Source organism: Delphinapterus leucas, chromosome 21 (assembly GCF_059928025.1).
Source record: "Delphinapterus leucas isolate spDelLeu-1000000601 "Yukka" chromosome 21, BTC_Dleu_Yukka2, whole genome shotgun sequence".
NCBI lineage: Eukaryota > Metazoa > Chordata > Mammalia > Artiodactyla > Monodontidae > Delphinapterus > Delphinapterus leucas.
In genome coordinates this window covers 24,947,863-24,962,299 of record NC_143149.1, presented here as the reverse complement: position 1 = coordinate 24,962,299, position 14,437 = coordinate 24,947,863, and the positions used below count along the sequence as shown (strand labels likewise).

Genomic DNA, 14,437 nt, shown 5'->3' with positions numbered 1-14,437 from the left:
TTTTGATGACGGCCATTCTGACCGTGTGAGGTGATACCTCATTGTTGTTCTGAGGCCCTCTTCTGACTTTAAACACTCTCCATGGGTGACCTCATTAATTCCCAAGGCTTTAGAAACCACCTATATGTTCATATATCCCAAATGTATGCCTCTACCGTTAGACCTCTGCTCTGCAGCTACCTATGAATATCTTTAGGATTATCTCTGCAAAATGGAGCATCTATGAGATTTTGAGATTTATCTCCTGCCGGGTTCTTCTTAATTCACTCTATTCCTGTTATGCCGACCTTCTTTAGTATCTTGTAGATAGTTCCATTCCAGTTCAGATCTTCACTTGGTATTTCTTCTTCCTTAAACACTTTTCCACACCTTCCCCATTCATTTGTCCCTTAATACTCAGATCAAATGTGACTTCTACAGGAACACTGTCTCTGACTTCTCTCCCAGAGACAGAGTGGGGAGCTGCTCCCATGATTTTTCTTAAGTGTCATTCCATCAGTGAGTATTATTTTGGGCTGCAATGGTCACAGATCCAACCACAGTGGCTTAAATGCACAAAGGTTTTCTCCCATGTAAAAGAAGTCAGCTGGAGGCTGTCTGGGGCTGATATCCTGGTTCCACAATCACGAGAATCCTGACCTCCTAGTATTCTCAAGGTTACTTCATAATCCAGAATTGCTGCTGTCGCTCCAGCTGTTTCATTAGCCTTCTTGGAAGGGAGGAAAGCTAAAAGGATCCTTCTTCTGGCTTAGTCATTTCCTTATAAGGAGTCCTCTTGGAAATTTCACTGAATACTTACTTATGCTTGTATCTCATTGGCCAGAACTTAGTCATAGAGCCACATCTAGCTACAGGAGAGGCTGGAAGTTTTGGTTTTCTAATCGAGTACAGTTAAAGGGTTCTGTTTCTAACGAAAACTGGGGAGATGTTATGCTGGGGTAGGTAACTGGCAGTCTGCCACACCTTTCTGTGTACACATCACACCTCTTTTTAAATTATCTGTTTAATTTTCTGAATCTGCCACTCGGCTGAAAGCTCCAAAGAAGGGAATGTGTTTTATCTATTTTTCTATTCCCAACGCCTGGCGCAGTGGCTGCCAACTAATAGGTCCTTAATAACAATTTAGGAAATAGATGAACTAGTTGTGAGAAAACTATTATTGTTATTAAGCGAATTAACATATTCTATAAGGTGCTAGGAAGAAAGACACTCTCTGCCTTGTAGAAAGGAGAAAGAGGAGGAAGGGCACAAACGGCCACACAATTACGTAATCATGTCAAATTAGATCTTGGTTTATAAAAGCAGGACATGCTGGAAAAAGACCTTCTGTTGAGTGAACTCAATAAAAGGGAAATGAATCTTCAAACATACGTTAACTCATGTCTATTTATGGTGAAGACAGAAAGTGAGTGGAAGACGATATATTATGGACATTCTTGAATGTTCATCACTGTTTTAAAACGTTAGCATTTCATTTTCAGCTGACGTTATTTTCTCTCTTGCTCTCCTGTCTACTTTTAAATACTTTGTTGTGCTCATAGTTTGGGATGATGTATTCTGAGGAGTTTTATAAATCATTTATTTTCTTTCTCACTTATTTCTTCTCTTCTGACAAGTTGTAACTAATGCTCTGGTCCAGGACACAGAACAATGCAATTTCTATCCTCTGGCTGCATGAAAGCAAGCTCACAAGGCTTGGACTGGAGCTCAGTTGCCCCAGTGAGCACCATCATCGTGCTTCTCTTCCTCCTAAGCCAGCTTCACTAAACTGAGAGACCCTGCCATGATTTTAAACCAGAGTCATAAAAACCAGCATTGAATATTCCTGTGAGAGCACTGCAGACTCCAAGAATACATATTTACATGTTGACTTAATCTATTGGATGTTAGCTCTTTTCACCAAGAGACCTCCCCTTGCAATTTTCAAGGCCTCCTAATATCTTAATAGTTCTCTCTTCAAAAAATTGTTTCTCTTAGATATTGAAAGTGTGTGCTCCTGTGACGGTTATAATCTCTTCATTTTAGAATACATTCTGCCCCACAATGAAATGAAGGAAACGACTTTACTGTCTAATTATTTCCTGTGAGGTGTATTTTCCCAGCTAGACTCCAAATTCCTTGAATTTCAGGATGATGTTTCATGATTTTATATAGCCTGACAATAACGTTGACTACACAGTCAACATCCAATTGCTACTTGTGTTTTGAACCAAGGGTTGTAAAATGAGGATTATGAGGGATGTAACTTATGGTGAACATTTAAACATTTCTCTTCAAGTATTTGAATGCAATATACAATCTTCCCCTTCATGTCTTTCACCAACTGATAAAGCAAGCATTTCTGAAGTGCCCACCAACTCCTGGCATTGCGCTTGGACAGCCTGGATTCATACAGGAGTCAGGCACTGCCTGGGAGGGGACCAGACTGTATTCCACTTCTAAGGCCCGGTTTTCTCCTACTAATCATAATCTCCTCGGCATCTCTTACACACACACACACACACACACACACACACACATCCCTTGTCTCTGCCTTCCTTTGAACAGATACCTTCTACACCTTCATCTGGAAGACCATTAACCCTTTGCTGAGTTCACCGAACTTCTCTCTCTAGACCATTTTGTGATCACCCAAGTCCACTGTAGGAACTACGAAAATATGGAAAAACACAAAGGTTGAAATAAAACAACCTATAAAGACACAACCAAGAGGCAGAAAAACCTCTTTTTTGCTAAGCGTTTTGTGAATCTGTTTCTTTCTCCTCTTCCTTCCCTCCCTCCCTCCTTCCCTCCCTCCTTCCCTCCCACCTTCTCTCCCTCCTTCCCTCCCTCCCTCCCTTCCTTCCTTCCTGCTCCTTCCCTGTTTTCTTTTGGGAGGGCGAAACACTAGTTTATATGATTTGCCCTTCTACAGTGGGGATGTTCTATTAAGTCATTATTGTTTTATAAGACCTTTTAATATATACCTTTTATATTTATGGCAAATATCACCTCCTTTGCTACCTGACTTGTAATTTTATAATGTATTTTAACATAAACCTTTAAATTTTTAAAAAATAAATCAAGTCAAGGCTTCCCTGGTGGCGCAGTGGTTGAGAGTCCGCCTGACGATGCGGGGGACGCAGGTTCGTGCCCCGGTCCGGGAGGATCCCACATGCCGCGGAGCGGCTGGGCCCGTGAGCCATGGCCGCTGAGCCTGCGCATCCGGAGCCTGTGCTCCGCAACGGGAGAGGCCGCGGCAGTGAGAGGCCCGCGTACCGCAAAAAAAATAAATAAATTAAAAAAAAAATAAATAAATCAAGTCAATCATCCTTTTATTTTAAAAATTTTGTCTTCAATTTATGCTTAGAAAGGGTTTTTCTATTCAAGATCAGATAAATAAGTACATTATTTTCTATAGTTTCTTTTATCTTTTAAATTATCAGATTAAATCCATCTCCCTACCCTCTGTCTCCAGGCAACAACTGAGACAGCTTTCTGCATAGACTAGTTTGCCTTCTTTGGAATTTTAGATAAATGAATTATTCAATATGCACTCCTGTTTGGTCTTCTTTCACTCAGCATAATTATTTTGTATCATTCATGTTGTAGCATTATGTCAACAGTTCATTCCTTTTTAGTACTGTTGTAATAAATAATGTAATTATAATGTAATTAGTATTGTATGTACATGACACAATTTGTTTATACAATCATCTCCTGAGGGACATTTGGGATGTTTCCAATTGTGGCCATTTAAAAATAAAGCTGTTATGAATATTTGTGTACAACTCTTTGTGTGGACATATGCTTTCATTTCTCTTAATTAAATACTTAGGAATGGAATGGCTGGATTATATGGGAAGTATATGTTTAACTGATTAAGATGGCTGCCTAAATGTTTTCCTAAGTGGTTGTACCATTTTATGTTCCTGCCAGCAGTGAATGAGGATTCCACTTTCCCTATATCCTTTCTAACACTTACTATGGTCAGTCGTTTAAATTTTAGCCATTAGGATGATCTCATTTTGATTTTAATTTTAATTTCCCTAATCACAAGTGCTGTGTGGCATGTTTTTATGTGCTTTTAGTTATTCATATATTTTTGAGGTACCCATTTTTATTGGGCATTTTGTTTTCTTTTTATTGATTATTATAATAAGCAAACTATTACTTTATTATTATAATAAATTATAATTGTCAAATAATATCATTGTAACTATAACATTACAGCTTTATAATTATAAATTTATTATAGTTTTATTACATATACAATTATTTTACATTAAAAATCATTATTTTATTTAATTGTACTCTTAATTATTACTTTCTTTTAATTATAAGTACAAATTTAGTATAACTTTATCATTACAATAATTGTTAACGATTGGTAGCTTGGACGTTTGAATCTATTTCATTGGTCTATCTTTTGCTCTATCATGCTATTTTACTTCCTGTAGCTTTATATTATTTTTTCATGTATAGCACTATAAGTTTTTTATTCTTTTTTAATTTTATTTATTATTTATTTTTCGCTGCATTGGGTCTTCATCACTGTGTGAGGGCTTTTCTCCAGTTGTGGCGCGCAGGCTTCTCATTGCGGTGGCTTCTCTTGTTGCGGAGCACAGGCTCTAGGAGCGTGGGCTTCAGTAGCTGTAGCACATGGGCTCAGTAGTTGTGGCTCACGGGTTCTAGAGCGCAGGCTCAGTAGTTGTGGCGCACGGGCTTAGTCACTCCATGGCATGTGGGATCTTCCTGGACCCGGGCTCGAACCCGTGTCCCCTGCATTGGCAGGCAGATTCTTAACCACTGTACCACCAGGGAAGCCCGAGTTTTTTATTCTTAACTATCATTTTTTTGGTGAGAGGAGGACCAGGCTATCCTCATCTGTTTATTTCAGAAATTGGTAAAATTTTAAGAAACTCATTTTTTAAAAATCAGAATTGAGCTATATTTTTTATAATTTGGGAAGAAATGAGATGTGTTCAATATTAGGTATTCCTGTCCATTAAAATGGCTCCTTTTCTTCACTCATTCAATATTGTGGATTTGTTTAATTTCTTGCCCATTTCCTAGTAAGCTAGAAAACTTGAGATCTTTAAGGCTTTAGGACTTCCCATTAGCTTGTCCAATGTCAGCCAACAAGAATCACACAATTTTAGAGATTGAAGCTGGAAGACACTGCAGATCATCATGTCCGATATCCACACTGGCCTATGAGAAAATTAAGCCCAAAGAACTGAAGCACTTCCTTTATATCTAGAGTATGTTATGTCTCAGTGGTGGTCCCTGATTATTACTTTGGTGTCCCTTCTATTATATCACTCTATCTCTCTTATATCTGTTTCCTAAAATTGGCCTCTGTTTTGCTAAGGCCAGTGACCTTGACATGCATTGTATACCCCAAGTTCACTGTGGTAAAAATACCACCTTCCCACAAGTCATGATATATGTGAGGGCAATCTACTTGTCCAGTGTCAAGGTAGCAAGACAGGTAGCTCATGTTAATGTAAAGAGGATGTTGCTTAGTGATATGAATCATGGGCTTCCTGGCCTGGGTGGGTTGGGAGTGGGGGGCCCTCAGATGGAAAGATGGAAGCTTTAAGGCACTTCTGTAAGCTGGTCTTGCTACAGGGTGGAATTATAAGATGTAAAGTGGGTTTCTTTATCATCTTGGAAACATTTTTTAAAGACATTGAGGCAACCACAGAGGGGAGATTGCAGGCTTTTCTAAATGACTAGACCTTACTCATTTAGTAGAGCGGATCTTCACCTTTTATGGGTCAAAGGACCCTTAGAGAATCTAGTAAAAAAGAAAAAACAAAAAAAACCAATCCACTTTCCATAAAAAGGCACACACATTTCATACAAACCCTGATGGTTCAGAAGGGCAGAAAAATAAATGCGTACAAGAATCACTAGTGAAAGCAAACAGGTGACTTTGTGAGCCCTTGGATGAAGGTGAAGGTGAAAACGCAGAGTTGTGTGCAAAGCATGCTGCCTTCAGTGAGCAAGGACACATTTTCTTATATGGGGGAATCTGTCATCATCTACAAGGACGGCTGCTGCTCCAGTAACGGGCGGAGGGGGGCTCGAGCAGGAATCGGTGTTTACTGGGGGCCACGCCATCCTTTAAATGTAGGAATTAGGCTTCCTGGGTGACAAACCAACCAAAGAGCAGATTCATGCAGGCTGCAAAGCCATCGAACAAGCGAAGGCTCAGAACATCAGTAAGTTGGCTCTCTACACGGACAGCATGTTTACTATCAATGGCATCACTAATTGGGTGTAAGGCTGGAAGAAGAATGGATGCAGGACAAGCACAGGGAAGGAGGTGATCAACAAAGAGGACTTCGTGGAACTGGACAGGCTTGTCCAGGGCATGGACATTCAGTGGATGCGTGTTCCTGGACATTCGGGATTTACAGGCAATGAAGAAGCTGACGGATTAGCAAGATAAGGTGCGAAGCAACCTGAAGACTGACCAGGTCCTTTAATTCTTGGAAAAACTTGAGCCAGTGGCTGTTTGTCACCTTTACTTACTGGTGTGAAAAATAAAACTATAGGCTGGACCACTGCAGTCGATAGGCAAAACAAAACAAAACAAAAAAACCCATCTATGGGTTTCACAAGCCCTGCCACAACTCTTCCCAAGGGTTTCATGTTCTCTTAGTTAAGAATTCCTGGGGAAGAAGGAAGTAGTCTGTTAACTATTTTAGCATCATCAGGTAAGGAAAGAGAGAAGAAATAAATTATGTGTATGTGTGAATGTGAGGATGGGAAGTCTAACCTGGGATGCATTAATCAATATAAAATGATTTTTCTAAAAATCTGAGTGAACATGTCCCAGGATCAAAAGAAAAACTTATTTTTTACACTCCTGGAAACAGAGCTCAGGGTACGTCAATTTACTAAGAGTGGATGTGCAACCACGAAATGGGAGGAGGGAACTGAGACAGTAAGAGGTTGAACATTCTCTTTGAACACAAACAACATTGATTCAATAAATATTTACTGACATCTGCTAAGGAAAAGGCACAGTGCTGAGTGGTGAGGACAGAGTGCTTATCTAGAGAGATGTGGTCACTGCCCTCAAGGAAGACACACATGATAAAATCAAAGGGGCTATAACAGTGATTTATTATAATACAGTACTATATTAGTTCTATTACTATACAGCATACTAAGACACAATTTAAATAGTCATTAGTGTTTCTTATTTTACAGATGAGGGAACAGTGGCCTAGAAAGGGTAAATACTCTTACATCCAGGATTAGAACCCAAGTCTCCTTCTCAGACTTTTTTTTTTTTTTGCGGTACGCGGGTCTCTCACTGTTGTGGCCTCTCCCATTGCGGAGCCCAGGCTCCGGACGCGCAGGCTCGGCGGCCATGGCTCACGGGCCCAGCCGCTCTGCGGCATGTGGGATCTTCCCAGACCGGGGCACGAACCCGTGTCCCCGGCATCGGCAGGCGGACTCTCAACCACTGCGCCACCAGGGAAGCCCCTGTGTGAAACTTCTGAAAATTGTAAAGCAGTGTAGAATTTAAGGAGTGTTTCATTCAATAATTTTTTTTAAAAAAGAAAGACATCTGTTTATCACATCCATTTTGAAATGAGATGTGCATCTTGAGAGCCTCAATCCTGTCACTGCAAGGAGATGAGTCCTGGGAAAGAGGAGAATCAGAAAGGAGATGGCTGAGGAGGAAAGCCAACATGGACCAGCAGCACTGGTGGAGCTTATGACCAGCAGCTACCACTCGGTCAGTCCAGGGGTCACCAAAGACCACCAGTTAGAGCTTCACGTGAGCCTGGCAGCTGAACACCTCCAGGGCTTACCTGTCTATTCCTTTGCTACCCCCAAACACTGCTTATTTCACATAGAAAGAGCACTTCACTCATATAACCATCGCATATGTATCTTACAGCAAACCTAGGACCTCTCTTTCTCATATTTTTTAGTACCTTGTCCTACCCCTCACTTCTAGCCCTGGTTATCTAGAAATATTGCGTGAAGTTTCCAAAAGAAGTGCAAGGAGACATTAAAAAAAAAAAAAAAGAGGATAAGGAACTATCCCTTTATGCATACCATGTGTGTGGTACCTCAAAGACTCTTCAGAGTGGACCAGTTCTCCTATTTATTCTTTTCTTTTCAGTCTGTACAAACAGTCCCCTATTATAAATTAGGAATGTCTGGTATCATAATCTGGAGAAAAAATTGTTTAGAAAATGTAGTCATAAGTTCAATGACTTTCCATAAAGACAGATTATTAAGGGGCAGTGAGAAATTTGCATGTCCATGTTGCCTGCCAAGATATGTCCTGTCCCTAGGGAGGCAGAGCCATTAAAAGATGAAACACAGAAGTAAATCAATGGGATTCCGATTCACGACGTATCTTTAAAATAGAATGCCTAAAGGTACCTTGATGGTACTTTATAAATATCATCAATATAAAAGGGAGCTAATGGATATTTTTCAACTGGGGGAATTCAGAACAGGGAATATCAATACCTTTTACGCTTACTTGGTTCACTCACTAACTCATATATCCTACACAGCGTTATTTAACACGTACTAAATGCACTTTGCTGGGTTACAAAGATGCATAAGATTTGGACCTTGCTCCAAACAAAAGTCTGGTGGCCTTTTTTGAACCATTATTTTTCCCTTCCCAATCCCCCCAAGTTAGCCATCTTTGGAAAACAGAAGTAGTACAACATATGAACTGGATATATTTAAAATGTGAATATTAAAATACTTGTTTTACCTTGGAGTGCATAGTCCCATAAAAGGTATGTTATAGACAGTGGTTGTGTCTCAATCTAGTTTAACACAGAAAACTATTTCACCTAGTATATGCCCCAAATCTATACATATGCTACATGATAGCAGACAATGACATTGATATTATAGTTAGAATTTCAAAACGCACTCTAAAACTTAAGTAACTGGCTGTATTTTTTGAGTATAAATTTTAATTCATTGTGATTTTAGAGTATATAAAATATTTTTTAAAAACAGAAAAAAAGGACTTCCCTGGTGGCACAGTGGTTAAGAATCTGCCTGCCAATGCGGGGGACCCAGGTTCAAGCCCTGGTCCGGGAGGATCCCACATGCCACGGAGGAGCTAGGCCCGTGAGCCACAACTACTGAGCCTGTGCTCTAGAGCCCGTGTGCCACAACTACTGAGCCCGCGTGCCACAATTACTGAAGCCCACACGCCTAGAGCCCGTGCTCCGCAACAAGAGAAGCCACCGCAATGAGAAGCCCATGTGCCGCAACGAAATGTAGCCCCCGCTCGCCACAACTAGAGAAAGCCCGCGCGCAGCAACGAAGACCCAACACAGCAATAAATAAATAAATAAATAAATAAATAAATAAATAAATAAATAAGCTTTTAAAAAAAAGAAAAAAATCATTCATCATAAACAATGTAGAAAAACCTGTTAATATTTTGACTGAAAAATAGATCTAAGGTATGAGGGAAATTTCACTCTAGTGGGATGAAAAGGTAAAGGGAAATATTTGAGTTGACCCTAAAGGGGTCAAAAGAGTGATGGCATTGGTTTCTTCATGGTTTCTTCATGTTACTTTCAAATATTTCCAGGGACATCCAGACACTCACCTTTGTTCATGACAAATTTTATTTTGTGGTCAAGAAAGGAGAAGAGAAGATGGAAAAGACCAGAAAGTGGTGTGAGAAGAGGTTTTCCTGAAATAAACAGGAAATAGGTGGAAGTGAGATGGAGAAAAACAAAACAAAACAGAAGGGGCTTAGACAGGATGTCTAGGTAGATATGAGAAGGAAATTGATTCTTGGAGCTAAGATTAACTGTGCAGCGATAACTAAAAGGGAAAAGGAAAGTAGGTGCGTGGACCACTCAAGCAACCTTTTGAAGTAATTGGCAAAAGATGGGATCACAGGATTCCAACCCAGTTACCAGGTGGCAGCTTGGATGCCAAACAACTTGGAAGAGAAAGAGGAGCATATGCAAATGCAGCCCACAGCTTAGATGTGACCTTAAATGGACAAATGTGTATCTGTGAGCCTGTCTAAAAAGGCCTTCCTATATTCATGCTTGTTGAGTTTCAAGCTTGTGTTCTTTGAGAAAGCGACATTTTAAAAACAACTTTGTAGTCACGACCATTTCAGACTCATTAATTTCACCCTTCATCCTCATCACTCTCACAGCATGGAATCTTGCAAATACTGTTTTGTCTAACCTTCCTCAATCTATTTAATGCAGAACATTAAAACCATTTCTTGCGCATTAAAAGTCTTGGTTGCAGATCTTTGTGTTTCAGAAGGACATGGAAAAGCAAAACTACACCAAACAAGAGAGGATTTCAGTTGCATAAATTTCCCATAATTTCGTTACTATACGAGGTGTCAATGAAGAGAGCTCAGGAATCTGGGCTGCCTGAATCAATTTGTTATATGAGGTGCATGTGAGTTGACAATGAACTTCTACCAATATGTATTGAAAATTTTGGGTTCCTGGGGATCATATTCAAGACCCGGCAGGGGACTTCCCTGGTAGTCCAGTGGTTAAGAGTCCACCTTCCAATGCAGGGGATGTGGGTTCAATCCCTGGTTGGGGAACTAGGTTCCCACATACCGCCAGGCAACTAAGCCCATGCACCTCAACTACTGAGTCCGTGCACCAGAACTACTGAGCCAATGCACCACAACTAGAGAGCTCGCGTGCCGCAACAATGGAGCCCACGCACTCTGGAGCTCACACCCCGCAATGAAAGATCCCGCATGCCACAACGAAGATCCCGCGTGCCGCAACTAAGACCCAACGCAGCCAAAAATACAAATAAATAAATATTTTTTTAAAAAAAGACCTTGCAGGATTCCTATTCATAATGAGTCTATCATCAAAACAGGGGCCTCCAGAAAAAGAGATCAGCATATGTGAAATAACACTAACTTACAAATATATCATTAATTTATTTGAAGGGGAAAAAGTCTGCCATGGATTATGGTAATTAATTAAATTAATTGGAGAACAGATTGAGCTAAATATGAATATTTTTTCCAGAGATGCTCCCTAATGTTTGCTTAAAGCAAGACATGGCTTTTGAAGAACTGTCCTATTTCCATTCAAGGACTCTAGAGAGCCAGCTGTCTAGCTTTAGCTACCCATCTGCATGTGTGTGCATGCTTATGTCCACTCAAAACAGTTTTGGACATACACATAACAAATATCCACAGTGTTTCATTCAGGACAAGAGAATTAAAGGGAAGGAATAAAGGGTAAAATAAGGAGAGAGATTTTAGTTTTTCATGTCCTATATATCCTTCCATTCTGTTTGAGTTTTCCATGTGAATATGTAAAAAATAACCACTTAAATATAAAAACACTCATACATTGTGCTCCAGTGAAAATACAAAACATCTGGGCCTCTGTTCTTGCTTGATAAAACACTGGGAGGAAGAGTCCCTTTGGGGCCCTGACTCCGCCTACCCATGTAGGAACAGTTGAGGCACTCAAACTGTCCAATCGCTTTAAGCAGTAGCCATGGCAGTCTGAATTTTCCTCATGCTTTTGGAACTTTGAAATGACAGAAACAGGATAACTATGGGGTCACCACTCACACATGAAGAACTCAGTATCAAGTCGAAAAAGATGGAGTCCTTTGTGGATCCATTTGAATGGTTAGCTTCCAGACTATGATTAGCAGGTCTTACTTACCATTTCCTGAGCAGCAGAATATATAATACATTAATTGTATAATAAATGTCAATGTCTACTACACTAACATCTAACAATAACCTAAGTGGCTTTTATATTGTGAATTGCCAAGTGAACTCTGTTGAGTTTTCTGCAGAGCTAAGATGTGGTTCTTTCCCAATATAATTTTGAAGTGCATGGATCTGGGATGCACTGATGTGAGGGAGGCACATAAAATACTTGCCACTTCTAAGAACTCAAATGGGTGCAGTTAAAATGGAAGTGATTCCAGGTACACAAGTGCCACCTTCCCATATTTTGAGGAGGAGCCCTGACCTGTATTTTTAAGTTCCTTTAGTAATTTTGATGTGTTTCAGGGTTTAGAAACGAATCTACCTTGCCTTGAAGGAATTCCTAGGCGTTACAGTGGCCTTTCTGTAAAGATCACCACCACCAGGCTGTTACCAACCTGGAGAGACTGAGCATTTTTTGAGCTACAATTTCATATAGTACAACTTTCTTCTAATGGACTCCTTTTGACCAGGATTGAATTTTTAAAATCACATCGTACAGAATCTGATGGCATGAGAAAACTGAGCTCAGAACGGTGTGACGTCTGATGTAGCATAAGATAACTGTTAAATTTTTCAACAAACAATTTCTTACATACATAAAATTAGGGCCTAAAGAATTTTCCTAATAAAGCCAAAATCTGTGCATCTTTGGTGAGCAAATCTGTCATGGGATGGTTAAAGATTTCTCATAAAAGTCTCTGATTCATGACGATGAAGCATCAAGTAATAAAAACAGATTCACCACTACCACCTTCCCTTTTACTTCCGACTGCCATGAGCTGCCAAGGTGATCGCTCTGCAGATCCGCCTGTTAGGCCATTGAGGCTGTGTGTATGTCATGCCTAAGTGGACATTTAACGTTTCTCAAGTTCCTAGCAGGAAGGACCATCAGCAAAGGCATAAACAAACTAGAGCACTCTTTAAATTTCTGTTATGAAAGGTAAACATTAGCTAATCTATGGAAGACTTTATACTAGGTTTCTAAATTTGAGGAGGTAAAAATATCAACTAATCCCGACCGTGAACTTCACACAGAATTAGAAAATTAAATCTGATGGTATTCTCTATAAAATATTCAGGATCACAAAGAAGGTTTAACAAGTTGGATTAAATACATAAAATAAAAGCTGACAGGAAATTAAACCAAATACTAATTCTATGCTATCCTTTGACACCTTTTCTGAGGTTTGTATTTGGAAGATGATATTTACAGACAGTCAAAACAAGCTGGCCAAACAGTTTCAAAGTCCTATGTGACTGACTCTTCAGCATAAGGCAGTCTAAACGGTTAAATGAACTTTTTCCTCTTCGAAACAGATGATTTTGGCATTGTAAAACTGTCACGTCTATCCACAACTTCAAAATGGGGTCGGGGGTGGCGGTTCCAGAAACAATTCCAGAAGACAATTTATTTTTCTTATTCTTAAAGATCTCATCACCATCAATTAGTATTCATTAATCATCCCAGCCTGCTCTGTAGAACTGAAACGCCTCCTGCCTGAATCTAAGCCCATCTACCTTTGATGTACACAGTGGTAACACCTCATTTATTCTGCATTGTTAGGGAATGAAGTGATGCATGTCAGAGGATTTTCTAGAAAACAGATGCTTGTTTGTTTTTTACAAAGAGGCCTCTACTTTTATTCACCATGTTTAAGTGAAACCTTTCTAACATGTACCAAGATTCACCCGTATTCTTAAATATGTTACGGGAAACTTAACATAACATTAATCATTAGCATAAACTTAAGCTAAAAACTTCTAAAGTTGTTGTTAGGAGACATCAGTAATTTAACAACATTGTCAAGAGGCAGCTGAGAGGTTGGAGTGGAATTTTCTGGGGAGGCAATCGAGCGCTGGCATTAAGAAACTAGGCTGCAGTGGACCCGGGCTCTGCCTCTGATCAGCTGTGCAAACTTCATCAGTTATTGAAGCTTTCTGCCCAGTAGTTTCCTCATTAAAATAGTAACAACAGCACTCACTTATTGAATTGTTGGAAAGATGAAATTCTCGCAAAAGACTTAGACCAGTGCCTAGCACAACATAAACAAATCTTAGCGCTTGTGATGGTTAGTCTTGCTTTCATTTTTTACTGTTTTATAGGAAATCTGTTCTATTCTGGGAAACCGGGTACCATGTTTGCATATAATAGAGCATAAACTGAGCTTAAAGCAGGAAGTCTATGAGCTATTTTGGCTGCTTCAAAATGGTTTTCATTTAGAACTTTTTAAAAATTGTAGTAAGAACATTTTATAGGGGTTCTACCGTGGCAATAAGTTTTGAAGTGTACAATGCAGTACCATTAACGATGGGCACAGTGTTGCAGAGCAGCTCTCCAGAAGTTATTCACCTTACAGAACTGAAACTTTACAACCGCTGAAGAGCAATTCCCCATTTTCACCTGCTCCCAGCCCCTGGCAACTGCCATTCTACTCTCTTGCTTCTATGAGTTTGGCTACTTTAGATACTTACATAAGTGGAATCATAAAGTATTTGTCCTTCTGTGACAGGCTTATTTCACTTAGCATAATGTCTTCAAGATTCATCTATGTTGTCACATCTAGTAGGATTTCCTTCTTTTAAAAGGCTGCGTAAAATTCCATTGTATGTATATACCACATCTTCTTTATCTATTCATCTGTTGATGGACATTTAAGTTGCCTTCATATCTTGGCTATTGTAAATGATGCTGCAATGAATATG

The 14,437-nt window shown here is 39.6% G+C and overlaps 1 pseudogene; it reads left to right on the top strand.

The window, feature by feature from the left end:
- Positions 1 to 5,958: 5,958 nt before the first annotated feature.
- On the top strand, positions 5,959 to 7,278 carry LOC149744443 (ribonuclease H1-like; annotated as a pseudogene).
- Positions 7,279 to 14,437: the final 7,159 nt, after the last annotated feature.